This window comes from Primulina huaijiensis, chromosome 10 (assembly GCF_012295235.1).
Source record: "Primulina huaijiensis isolate GDHJ02 chromosome 10, ASM1229523v2, whole genome shotgun sequence".
Classification (NCBI taxonomy): Eukaryota; Viridiplantae; Streptophyta; class Magnoliopsida; order Lamiales; family Gesneriaceae; genus Primulina; species Primulina huaijiensis.
Genome location: NC_133315.1, coordinates 11,438,243 through 11,449,627, shown reverse-complemented (window position 1 = coordinate 11,449,627; position 11,385 = coordinate 11,438,243). Strand labels below are relative to the sequence as shown.

General features: G+C 40.1%; 1 non-coding gene across 1 annotated transcript; it reads right to left on the bottom strand.

Moving 5' to 3' along the window:
• Positions 1–8,584: 8,584 nt before the first annotated feature.
• On the bottom strand, positions 8,585–8,691 carry LOC140987058 (small nucleolar RNA R71). Its single transcript, XR_012177059.1, has one exon. It is a non-coding gene; the product is annotated as a small nucleolar RNA R71 (small nucleolar RNA).
• Positions 8,692–11,385: the final 2,694 nt, after the last annotated feature.

Below are 11,385 nucleotides of genomic sequence, written 5' to 3'. Positions count from 1 at the left end.
GGACTGAGATGTAGAGTTTACAAGCTATCTAGTCCCCGGAACGGTTCCTATTTCCAAAGCTCCGTACAAAATGGCCCCGACAGAGATGAAAGAATTGAAGACGCAGTTGCAGGATCTATTAGATAAAGGTTTTATACGGCATAGTTCTTCGCCTTGGGGAGCTCCGGTTCTCTTTGTCAAAAAGAAAGACGGGTCTTTGCGGCTGTGTATTGATTACAGAGAAATCAATAAATTGACGATCAAGAATAAATATCCGTTGCCACGGATAGACGATCTTTTTGACCAACTGCAGGGGGCTACAGTGTTTTCGAAGATTGATCTGCGATCTGGCTATTACCAGTGGAAAGTTAGGGAGTCTGATATCCCTAAGACGGCGTTCCGTACCAGGTATGGTCATTACGAATTTCTTGTTATGTCGTTTGGTCTGACTAATGCTCCTTCAGTCTTCATGGATCTTATGAACCGGGTCTTCAAGCCGTATTTGGATAGCTTTGTCATTGTTTTCATCGATGATATATTGATCTATTCCAAGACCAGAGAGCTTCATGCAGAGCACCTCAGAGTAGTTCTTCAGTTGTTGAGAGAGAAAAGGTTGTATGCTAAGTTGAAGAAATGTGAGTTCTGGTTGGAGCAGATTTCTTTCTTGAGCCATATTGTCTCGATGGATGGTATAGCTGTTGATCCAGCAAAAATAGAGGTGATACAGAAGTGGCCTATCCCTACCACTATATCAGAGGTACGCAGTTTTCTTGGTTTGGCGGGTTATTATCGTCGTTTTATTTCAGTTTTTTCTAAAATTGCCCTGCCATTAACCAATTTGACGAGGAAGACTGTGAAGTTTGAGTGGTCCAATGAATGCCAAAGTGGGTTCAGGAGTTGAAGGATAGGTTGACGACGGCTCCGGTACTTGCACTGCCCTGTGGTGCAGAGGACTTTATTGTTTATACCGATGCGTTGAAGAAGGGCCTTGGTGCAGTACTGATGCAACATGGTAAGGTTATAGCTTATGATTCTCTTCAGTTGAAAGACTACGAGAAAAATTATCCTACGCATGATCTGGAACTGGCAGCTGTGGTATTCGCCCTGAAAATCTGGAGACACTATTTGTATGGCAAAAAGTGTGAAATTTTCACGGACCACAAGAGTTTAAGGTATTTGTTTTCCCATAAAGAACTCAATATGCGACAGAGACGGTGGTTAGAGCTTGTCAAAGATTTTGATGTGACGATTAGTTACTACCCTGGGAAAACGAATGTTGTAGCGGATGCATTGAGCCGTAAGTCAAGTTCCTCTTTGAGTTCTATGATCCAGAAGTCGTTGTTAGACTTGCAACGAGAAGAGATAGGTTTGGTAGTATCGGGAACCATTGCTCGCTTTTCAGCGTTGATCATTTGGGCTACTTTGACGGACATGATTCGTAGACAGCAAGCCAATGATGTACAATTGACAGAGATGAGAGCTAGAGCAGAGGAGAGAAGTAATTCAGAGTTTGGGATGAATAGAGATGGTTTGATGACATTCAGAGGCCGTATATGCATTCCTACTCGTGATGATATTCGGCGAGACGTTTTGATAGAGGCACATACCGCGCCATACTCGATACATCCAGGTAATACCAAGATGTATCAGGATCTTCGAAAACTCTATTGGTGGCCAGGTATGAAGAAGGACATTGACATGTTTATTTCTCAGTGTTTAACTTGTCAGCAGGTGAAAATCGAACACCAGAGACCTGCTGGGACATTGCAGTCATTGCCAATTCCTCAATGGAAATGGGAGCACATTACAATGGACTTCGTGATTGGACTTCCAAGAACGCAGAAAAGCTATAACTGTATTTGGGTTATCGTTGATCGGTTAACCAAGTCAACGCATTTTCTCCCAGTCAAGACGACGTATTCCATGAACCAGTATGCCGAAGAGTACATAGCTGAGATTGTCAGACTTCATGGTGTTCCTGTGTTGATCGTGTCTGATCGTGACCCTAGATTTACTTCAGAGTTTTGGAAGAGTTTACACAGAGACTTGGGTACACGGTTAGCGTTCAGTACAACATATAATCCTCAGAGCGACGTTCAATCAGAGAGAGTTATTCAGATTTTTGAGGATATGCGCAGAGCTTGTACTATCGACTATCCTGGTAACTGGGATTCCAAACTGCCTCTTGTTGAGTTCACATACAATAACAGCTACCAGGAGACGATTGGCATGGCACCGTATGAAGAACTTTATGGCAGAAAATATAGATCCCCCTTGTATTGGGACAAGATTGGTGAGAGAAAAATGTTGGGTCCAGAGTTGGTCCAACAAACAGCTGATGTTGTTGTTGTTATTCAAGAAAGGATGAAGATAGCACAGTCAAGATAGAAGAGTTATGCTGATGTAAGACGAAGACCGTTGCAGTTTGAGATTGGCGATCACGTGTTCTTGAAGATTGCACCTCTTAAAGGTGTGATGCGGTTTGGCAAAAAGGGACAGTTGAGTCCAAGATTCATTGGCCCATTTGAGATCTTGGACAGAGTCGGTGATCGAGCTTACAGGTTAGTCTTACCGCCAGATCTTGATAGAGTTCATAATGTTTTTCATGTCTCCATGCTCAGTAGGTATATTGCGAATCCTTCCTATGTTCTTCGTCACGAGCCATTGGATTTGACGCCGAATTTGACGTATCAAGAGATTCCAGTCTAGATTCTGGATCACAAAGTTAAAGTATTGAGAAACAAAGAGATCCGCATTGTTAAAGTCCTTTGGAGGAATCAATTGATTGAAGAAGCCACGTGGGAACCAGAGGATGAGATGAAAGAAAAGTATCCTGAACTTTTTGCTTAGTGACGTCAATTTCGGGGACGAAATTTCTTTAAGGAGGGGAGATTGTAATATCCAAGCTTGGTGAACGGTACGGTTTAAGATTTCATATGTTTATTGACTACTTGGTCAAGTTTAAGTATAGTGTTGATGCTAAGAATTTCGATCTGTGATTCATAGTATTGTTGATAGATGATGTGTAGTTATATTGTAGCGGCGTTACGATTAAATTCATGATAATTTGTATGCTGAGCCAATTGGTATGAGGCTAATTGGAGTGGTTAGATAAGACATAAAGGTGTAACTTTCATGTTTTGAGTTTTGTTCAAATCATTGTGGAAGACAAGCCAATAGCGCCCCGTAGTTGTCATGGGTGTGTCGTCGTTCCTCCAGTGACACATGTTCGGAGATTGAGCATAACTCTTTACTCAGACCTTCAAATGACATGAGGCTAATTGGAGATGAAAGCTAAGACATAGAGCTACAACTTTTATGTTTGCCACTTTTTCAAATTATGACGGGAAGAGGTGTTTCGGAGGCGATCTTTGAGGCGGCTGTGCGCAGAGCGGCGCCCGAGCGGTAAGAAATGACCGCCCGAGCGCCACTGGTTCTGAAAATTTGGTCTTGGATAGTATGTCCGCGCTAGGGCGGTAGTTTATGACCGCCCGAGCGCCCAGCACAGTACAAAAACGTGTTTTGAGTATTTGAAGGCTTATAATTGGTTGAGACATAAATTTTCCCTCATTATTCTCCATTCTTCTCGTTTCTTCAGTTCAAGGGAAAGCTAGGGTTCTCATTTCTTTCTTTTGTCCCTTTGATTCAAGCTTCTAGTTGGGTTATTGAAGTGAGAACAAGATCATTTTGGATTTAAGGAGCTAAGGTAATATTGTGGTTTTAGTTATTTTTGGATTTTGGTGTTGGGGGAAATTATGGAATTTATGATTGTGTTGGTTTTATTGTTTTATGGTATGGTTATTTGATTATTAAGTTGTTGATGGTTCAATATATTGTTTATTGTTGTCAGATTTATATCAAGAGATTTGAATCAAGCTTTCCATTGGTAGTAAGTGGAATTCATTCCTTGTGCTCACATGAAGTATATGTATTGTATTTCAATGGTTTTAACGTGCTATTCCCTTCCACTTGATTCATGTTATGTATGGATACACTTTGTTGTATATTAGAGGCTTTTATATGTCTCAATTATATAAAAGGGAATGCCCAAGAAAAGAGTACTCAAAGTGTTTGTTTTAATGTCCAAAAGAGAGTTCAAATGATTTATTGGATTGATAAATTGGTAGTCAGATATTGCATACAATTAGTTGATCAACGACCATAGGCTTATATCCCAACAGAGTAATCGATTTATATCGATGGAATATAGGTACAGAGACAGAGTTACTATTTAGATATCAATCCACCAGAGAAAAGAGAAATACCATCGTTATAGTCATGTTATACTATGTTATTCTATGTTTCAAGAGTTAGATGGTATTTAATGATTTCAAAGTCATGTTTTAAAGTGTATGATATTTATAGATTGTTATGTAAGAGTTCCACTTGCTGAGTTTTATACTCATTCCAGTTATTTCATGTAATGCAGATAAGAGTGACAAGCCGGAACGTTGATTGGAGCCGAGGTCATATATACAAAAAGATGGAAGGAAGAAATATATTTTGTTAGCATTTTGACATGATCAATACAAAATGATATTTTGTATTTTGATACAACACTTTATTGATCATGTATATACTTTTGGATATATATATATTGAAAATGTATTTATGTCAAGAGAATTTTTAAATCCTTCTTTTCTTTAAGTAAATTTTAAATTCCGCTGTTATTTCATGAAATCAGTCAAGGGTGTTACAAGAGGGACATCGAGAACGATAGACAGGGCAAGAGGCCCTACCAGGCACCATAGCAGCAGCAACTGATAAGTGCATTTTGTGCACTTAAATTATCCTTATAATTCAGTTAGATTGTTAGTTTTCTTGGGCAGAATTATGCGTTTTTTGTTAGTTTTCGTGTGATTGCAGGAATCTAGGTAAGACGATGCATGGGCATGAAAAGGAATGAAAGAAGGCGCTGAGAAGAAGATTTTGAGCAAGAGCCCACCTTTGGAGGCAGTGAGACCCGCGCATATGCGCGAGTTGGAGGCGCACATATGCGTGCTGTGGGGACCCGGGCTCTAACTCGATTATCTTGGGATTAATTGGATCGTTACTAGAAATTGTGGGTCAAAATTTTTTTCTTTTAACATTTATTCAAATGTATATAAACAAGCACAAGACATCATATAAAAATACTGTCATCTTATTTAACTCCAAATAACATTCACATGTTCAACTACAATTAACATACTAGTGTTTAGAAATTCAGTACATGTCTAGTAAGAAACAACTAGTGATCTTCTACGCCCGTAATCTCCACGCTATCTCGATCTCTCATCCTCTGCGTGACCCTGATCCTGCCCCACCTGTTGTTATGCACACATACAGACACAACAACAGCCGGAAAATCCGGTGAGAACAAATCCCAGTATAAGACATGTATACATGCATGTCATGCAATTCAATACATAATCATAAAACATGCCATCATGAATAAAATTCAATAACAATATGTTCCATAGTCTATGAAACAAGATCAATGCAACATAACTCAAACTCATGTCTTGACTCAACTCGACTCTAACTCTAGGGATCCCAGTGTGAATAAGACGTCACAGTCTGCCACCTACCCTCCCAATCGGGGTGACGGTACGTCTTATTCCTAGACTTCGGTCCTGTCTGTATCGAATGTCTACAATCGGAGGAAATCTGCTCCTATGCGTCGATACCACCGAACATCTAGAAATTTGACAATTCTGCCAATGACTCTCCTATCTTAAATGCTTGAATATAAATCAATAGACAAAGCGTAAACATATAAAAAGGTAAACAGTCTAGTATGTGATTTTGGGAAACTCGAATCAAGTCTAATTCGAGTTGTATCTTCCCGCATTCACATGAATTATACCTTTCTTTCTGTCAATCTGATTCTGTCAAAGTCTCGAACTCAAAGCCTGTCAATACTCAATCTGGCAATGACAATATCGAGGAGTACAATATCAATACACCGATCAATTCAATACTGGATATAATCAGAATTAAATCAAATTCTGTTTCGACAGCATAACTGCACAATCTCAATATACCCAACAATACAAATATCAACAGATAGCAATCTCAACTCATAATCCGTTCTCGCAACTCATAATCAATAACAATACAAATCAGATATCAATTCTCATTCAATTTAACTCCGCAATTCATAACAATTCTATACGGTATCCGTTCTTCAATCCAGTTTCGATTATATGAGGTCTAACATATCAAGAACATCATATAGGAATCATACCAGATTCTGGCAATACCATAATTTCAAATCATCTCAAAACGTAGTAAAACTTACGTCCAGTTGTAGCCTGCGTCGATAGGAACACAGTACTAAAGTCGGATCGAAATTCTGACGGGTGGATCTTGCACAATCACAAATCTAAAATATGAAAAGGCGTAAGGATTTCCGTAGCTTTCTCGTTTCCTTCTTTCCAAATGAATCTGAATGCAGCAGCTTGTGTATATATATCTCAAGTTGCATGTAAGTGAAACGTGGCTCATTTCATACAAATCAGGCGGCGCTCGGGCGGTCACAAATTACCGCTCGAGCGCCGAACACTCTGTACGGTACCTTAACGTGTTGCAATGGCGCTCGGGCGGTCATTTTCTACCGCTCGGGCGCCAGATGTTCTGTCCAAATGATCATCGTATTGAACATTGGCGCTCGGGCGGTCATTTTCCACCGCTCGGGCGCCAATAGTTTTGTCCAAAAAATTGCATAATCATATGCTTTGCCCAATCTAGTCTCGGAATGGTCCGTCTATAATTACATCAATTCAAAATCAATACTCTCAACTTAACATGATAAAAATCTTGGGCATTACACGTGCAATATGCAAGAAAAGGCCAGAGAACACCGCGCATATGCGTCGGACGAGGTGCGCATATGCGCGAGAGAAGAAATTCCCGATGTGCAAAACAGAAGACTCCGCGCACATGCGCGGAGCAAGGGCGCGCATGTGAGCCCAAAAGAGCAAGACTGCCCAACACAACAGAAGGACCCGCGCATATGCGCGCGGCGCGATTTCTCGGAATTAAATAGGTTTCAGCGTGGGTTTTGAAGGGAGGGGGAAATTTTTACAACAGCAGCCGACATAGCAGAGAAAAGGTGCGAAAAAGTGAGATCCAACGGAGGACGGACGCAAAGAACGGAGATAAAAGACGTTGAATCCGGACACGGAGACGCACTTTCATCTCTTCTCAACACGTTTCCAATTCGGTTCTTTACTTTTACGTTTTTAATGATCATAAACAGGTTTTGTATTAATTTAAATTCGAGTATGAACTAATTTTAATTTCTAGAGATTGATGTAGTCGGTGTCGAACCTATGTTATTGACGTTTTGAATATTCATTTAATTAATTCATCGTGTTTATTTATGATTTCTTGTTCTTAATGCTTTTGAATTATTGGCCATAATTCGATTGATTAAATAATTGAGATCTAACACTCGACAGAGGGGATTGAGATTAGGACAGAGGGAATCGCATTGTCAGATGTTTATAACATGCAAAAGGCGTATAACTCTGGTGAATCCATAAGAAAAGAATATTGGTTGCATTCATTACGTGTTACGTGATTTTAAATAGACATATTAAAATCAGTAATAGGTGGTACATTTCTATTTATCACTTGAAAAAGGGAATAGGAAAATTGCGAGTTCTTGGTTAGTAAACATGATGCAATTTAATAATATGTTATTCAATTTTAATTTAGCATAGGAGAAAACAGAAGAAATCATATCTCTAGATTTATTCATTCATTGAATTTCTACTGTGTGCTAGAATTACAGAATTCATTGTTTCTCTGAATTGATTATAAAATCACTCTTTGATTTTCTAAATAAAGTTGAGCTATGTCAATTATGGTACTTAATATACAATTTTAAATAATTACTCTTTACGGGATCGATATCTGTACTTAAACCAGTACTAAAACTTGACACCGTATACTTGCGGTAGTGAAATCACACAACAAGTTTTTGGCGCCGTTGCCGGGGAGTAAACTATTTAATTGCATATTAATATCGTTACTAATTAGTCTTGACTTTAATTTAGAGTTTATTTTATTTATTTATCTTTTTAATTATATAATCTTCTCTGTTTTGCAGTGCATGCGAAAATATCAAAATCCCGACTTGCTGATTTTTGATCCGGAAATCGAAAAAACTGCCAGGAGATTAAGGAAGGCAAGGAGAGAGGAAATTAAAGCAATGGCTGAAAACAGAGAAAATCAAAATGAACTCCCGAGAGAGGTGCCAATCCGAGAACATTTCCGTCCTGTCATTAACGCTCACTACTCTGGAATAGCTTGCGGAACCATAGCTGCTAACAACTTTGAGCTAAAGCCTGCACTCATTAACATGGTTCAACAGAACCAATTTGGAGGAGCAGTCACTGCAGATCCTCATCTTCACCTCAGAACTTTTTCAGAGATCACGGACACGGTAAAAATTAACGGTGTTTCTGATGAAATTATTCGATTGCTCTTGTTTCCGTTTTCTCTTAGGGATCAAGCAAGGAGTTGGCTCCATTCTCTACCTTTGGGAAGTATTACTACATGGGCGGATTTGGTTACGAAATTCCTGTCAAAGTTTTTTCCTCCTGCCAAGTCTGCTCAGCTGAAAATAGAGATCACCAATTTCAGGCAGAGGGAACTCGAAGTGTTATATGAGGCTTGGGAGCGATACAAGGAATTGCTGAGGAAGTGTCCGAATCATGGTTATGTAGACTGGGTACAAATCGAGTTATTTTACAATGGTTTGGATGAGCCAACTAGAGGGAACGTGGATGCAGCCGCCGGAGGTACTATTTTTTTCTAAAACACCTGATGAGGCTTATGAACTGCTTGAACAGCTGACCATTAACAGTTATCAGTGGCCGAATGAGAGATCTGGATCAAGGAAACCTGCCGGATTGTATGCCGTAGACCCGATCACATCACTTACCGCACAGGTTTCGGCATTGACCGCACAGATTGCAGCGATGAACAAGCCAAGCCATTCTACGTCTGATGTAGCATTGGTGACTGTTGAGGAAGAGCCAGTCGTAGAGGAAGCTCAGTACATCAATAACAATCGTGGCTATGGAGGTTATCGAGGTAATCCTCCCCCTAATACATATCATCCAGGTTTGAGGAATCACGAGAATTTCTCCTATGCAAACAACAAGAATGTGTTGAATCCACCACCGGGGTTCAACACACAACAGAGTGAAGGAAAGCCATCTTTTGAGGATCTGGTTGGGACGTTTGTGACCGAGTCTGGGAAAAGAATGGCTAGAACCGAGTCTCGTCTGGATAACATGGAAACACACATGGGAAATATGGGTGCGACGATGAAATCCTTGGAAACAAAGATTGGGCAACTAGCTAATGCTTTAAAGATCAGAACAGAGGACAGTTTCCCAGCAATACGGAGGTGAATCCTAGAGAGCAATGCAAAGCTGTCACATTGAGGAGAGGCAAGGAAATTGGAATCCCAGAGCCGGCTGAAGAGAGTCTAGAGACTCTTGTTGAGGAAGATGATGGAAAGGGTGTAAGTGTTAGAGAAGAGAAAGTGGAGGAACCCAAGAAAGTGCTTGAATAGCAACCTCTGCCAAAGGTGAATCTTCCATATCCACAGAGGTTCAAGAAGAAAGTGCTGGATGATCAGTTTGCGAAGTTCCTGGAAATCTTTAAGAAAATACACATCAACATCCTATTTGCCGATGCATTGGAGTAAATGCCCAATTATGCTAAGTTCATCAAGGATGTGATGTCCAAGAAGAGGAAACTTCACGAATTTGAAACCGTGAAGCTAACCGAAGAGTGCAGTGCCATACTCCAAAGGAAACTACCGCAAAAACTCAAAGATCCAGGGAGTTTTACTATTCCTTGTGTTATTGGTGGTTCTAGAGTAAATAGAGCTTTGTGTGATTTAGGTGCCAGTATTAATTTAATGCCTTTTTCTATTTACAAAACCTTGGAGCTTGGCGAGGTGTAACCTAGCACTATTACTCTGCAGCTGGCGGACAGATCACTTACATATTCACGAGGGATAGTGGAGGATGTGCTGGTAAAGGTAGACAAGTTCTTATTCCCTGCTGATTTTGTCATTTTAGACATGGAAGAAGACCAGGACACGCCACTTATCTTTGGAAGGCCATTCTTGGCTACCGGAAAAGCTTTGATTGATGTGCACAAGGGCGAGCTCACATTGAGAGTAGGTGGAGAGGAAGTCATGTTCAACATCTACAACACCATCAAAGGACCAAATGAGGTAAGTACTTGTAATAGTATTGATATAATTGATTCATGTGTATCTCATGTTGGTGCAGGTAGGATGACAAAAGACTCTTTAGAGAGATGCTTGTTGGAATCAGCTTCTACAGTGAATGAAGAGGACTGGAATGTGCGAGAGGAGTTACTTGCTCTCAATACATTGCCTAAAGTAAAGTTTGATGCTCAGCATGAAGAGTTACTTGAAGACGCAAGCAAAGAGGTGCCAAAAGCGTCCCCTGAATTGAAGGATTTACCGAGCCACTTGTGCTATGCATTCCTAGATGAGAGTTCATCTTATCCGGTAATTATATCTTCTGCTCTTACTATTGATGAAAAAGATAGGTTGTTGAGGGTGTTGGGAGAATTTAAATCTGCTTTGGGATGGACAATTTCTGATATAAAGGGGATTAGCCCTACTGTTTGTATGCATAAAATCTTGATGCATGATTCTTATTCCCCCTATGTTGATCATCAGCGGAGGCTTAATCCAGCTATGAAGGAGGTTGTGAGAGCTGAGGTATTAAAATTATTAAATGCTGGTGTTATTTATGCTATATCTGACAGTTCTTGGGTTTCACCAGTACAAGTAGTGCCTAAGAAGGGGGGTATAACTGTGGTGAAAAATGAGAATAACGAATTGATTTCAACTCGTCCAGTGACCAGTTGGCGAGTGTGTATATACTACAGGAAATTGAATGATGCGACTAGGAAAGATCACTTCCCCCTCCCCTTTATTGACCATATGCTTGATAGAGTAGGTGGTTATCATTATTATTGCTTTCTAGATGGTTATTCAGGTTACAATCAAATTGTCATAGCACCGGAGGATCAAGAGAAGACTACCTTCACTTATCCCTACGGTACATTTGCTTTCAGGAGGAAATAATAGAGGTTTTTGTGGATGATATATCTGTCTTTGGTTCATCATTTGATCATTGTTTGCAGAATTTGACGCTTGTTTTGCAGAGATGTCGAGAGAAGAATTTAGTGCTGAATTGGGAAAAATGTCACTTCATGGTACCAGAAGGTATTGTGCTTGGGCATAAGATTTCGACTAGAGGAATAGAAGTGGACAGAGCCAAAGTTGTGGCTATTGAAAATCTCCCACCGCCGAAGAATGTGAAAGGGATCAGAAGTTTCTTGGGACATGCTGGGTTC